The sequence below is a fragment of the Rana temporaria genome, chromosome 2, assembly GCF_905171775.1.
Source record: "Rana temporaria chromosome 2, aRanTem1.1, whole genome shotgun sequence".
NCBI classification, from domain to species: Eukaryota; Metazoa; Chordata; class Amphibia; order Anura; family Ranidae; genus Rana; species Rana temporaria.
In genome coordinates, this window is record NC_053490.1 from 333,086,563 (window position 1) to 333,089,501 (window position 2,939).

The following is a 2,939-nucleotide window of genomic DNA, read 5'->3' on the forward strand; positions in this document are numbered from 1 at the left end:
CAGCCAACAAAGGTTATGGGCCCAGACAACGTGAATCATCAGACAGCCGGAACAGAGGCCTAGTCTTCACCTGCACACCATCTTTGATCAAGCTGCGGAGGAAATCTGCTCTGAGGTATCCAGGCGCTTGGAATACGAGCAAGGTACATTAATCATGGCTAGCAGCGGGGATCTTAAACTGGGGATCACTAAGCTAAATAGTGACAACTACCAGATGTGGAAGTTCAAGATGGAGATGTTGCTGAGCAAAGATGACACATGGGATGTCCTCACCACAGACAGGCCGGATGTAGACAACCAGGAGTGGGATAAGAAAAACAGACAGGCAAGAGCCACAATAGCCCTACTGGTAGAAGATGAACAGCTTATCCACATAAAAGGGGAAGATACTGCCAAAGGTATGTGGAATGCACTCCGTAGATTACATGAGAGCTCTAGCTTAAACAACAAGTTATATTTACTAAGGAAGCTGTACCAGTCCAAACTGACTCCAGAAGGGGATATGCAAGAACATATAAGAAGCGTGCTGGAGATTGTTGCACAACTCAGGGACCTCGGAGAGGAGATCAAAGATAACCATGTGACAGCAATACTTTTATGCAGCCTGCCAGAGTCATACAACCCTCTGATTAATGCATTAGAGACAAGATCTGAAGCAGAACTCACATTACAGTTAGTGAAATCTCGACTTTCAGATGAAAACAAGCGCAGAAAGGAGCAAGCTTCTCACAGGCAAGAGAGCGATACAGGAGCAGCACTTAAAGCAACAGACACTAAGATGCCAAACTGGAAGGCCAAACTATGTTTCCGGTGTAACAGGGCTGGGCATTTCAAGCGCGACTGTCCATTGTGGAGGAATGAGCAGAGGGAAAAAGATCCCAATCAGGCACTCATAACCATGATGAAAAACAACGACCAAGCAGCGTGGCACGGAACTTTTAAAGTGACAGATGCCGTCACCAACCATAAATGGTATATAGATTCTGGAGCAACAAGTCACATGACTAACGACAGAGAATTCTTTGTAGAGCTCAATCCAGACAAGAAAGAAGCCATATATCTTGCAGACGGGAGTTGCACAACTGCTGAAGGAACAGGACATGGAATAGTCACTTGTAAAAATGAGGATGGACAAGTGTTAAAAATACCAATGATGGATGTATTGTATGTTCCCGGACTCAATGGCGGCCTTATATCAGTCAGGCGACTGGCAAGCAAAGGATTAACCACAACGTTTAAAGGTGACCAATGCACTATCCAAGATGGGGAAAGAGTGATAGCAACAGCTAAAGCGGGCAAGCACCTTTATGAACTTGATGTTGTTGAGCAAGAAACAAAGCTCTGCACACATAAACACAAGAACTGTATTCATTTATGGCACAGACGTCTGGGCCACAGGCACCCTGACAGCATACAGGAGCTGGCCAGACGGGATTTAACGAAAGGCTTCAAGTTAACAGGCTGCCCAAACACGCTAAGGTGTGAATGCTGCATCAAGGCCAAAGCCACCAGAGTAACCCCACCAAAGGCAAGTGAAAGCAGAGCAACAAGACCGATCGACCTAATACACACAGATGTATGCGGGCCTATGAGAACAACCACCCCAGGAGGAAATAAATACATATTAACTTTTATAGACGACTACTCAAGGTTTACAGTGACATACCTAATGAAGAATAAGTCAGAAGTATTCGACAAGCTGAAGGACTATGTTACCAAAGTAAGCTATAAATTTCACAGAAAACCATTAGTACTCAGAAGTGATAATGGTGGGGAGTACACCGGGTTTCAAGTTGAGAATACACTCAGGGAACTAGGAATAGAACATCAAAAGACTGTCCCATATACTCCAGAGCAGAACGGGGTAGCAGAGAGGAAAAACAGATCCCTGACTGAAATGATCAGATGCATGTTGACTGATTCTGGACTCCCTGAAAAATATTGGGGAGAAGCAGCACAAACGGCCACCTACTTACAAAACAGACTACACTCCAAGGCAACAACCAAAACTCCATACGAGCTATGGCACAGTCGAAAACCAAGCATAGGACACCTCAAGGTATTTGGAAGCAAAGCTTTTGCTTACATTCCGGGAGAAAAGCGCAGCAAGCTCCAGAATCGAGCAATTGAAGGTGTCTTTGTTGGTTATGCCGACAACACCAAAGGATACAGAATCATAGACCCGAAGACCGATAAAGTGACAATCAGCAGCAGCGTAACATTTATCGAGGACCCGAGAAATGAAGTAACGGAGCCAGCCATGCCAAGAGCAGAAGAACCAAATAACGCTGAGCAGGTTTTCTTTCCTATGGAACGAACCCCCGAAAGTGATACTGTGTCACAGAAGAGACTGGAACAAACTGAACCAGCTAATGACGCTGAACCAAGACGCTCAATGAGGGAAAACAGAGGTAAACCCCCCAACAGACTCTCGTACAAAGTAGAAACATCCTGCGTAAGAGAACCCACTTGTTGGAAAGACATAACACAACTCCCAGAGAGGGAAGCCAAGAGATGGATAAAGGCAGCTGAGGAAGAAATCATCTCACTACAGGACACGCAGGCTTGGGTACTAACGCAACTGCCGGCCAAAAAGAGGGCAATTGGGTGTAAATGGACTTTCAAGGTCAAGTACAACACTGATGGCACAGTTGAGAGATATAAAGCGAGACTCGTAGCCAAAGGATACTCCCAAAAATATGGAGAAGACTACGATGAGACATTTGCCCCAGTCGTCAAACATACCACAATCAGAGCTCTACTCACAGTTGCAACTACAAAACAAATGCTAGTAAAGCACTTTGATGTAAAAACCGCTTTCCTACACAGTGACTTAACAGAAGACATCTACATGGAACAACCAGAGGGCTTTGTAGACCCACAAAAGCCAGAACAGGTGTGTAAACTTAAGAAGGGGATCTACGGGCTCAAGCAAGCAG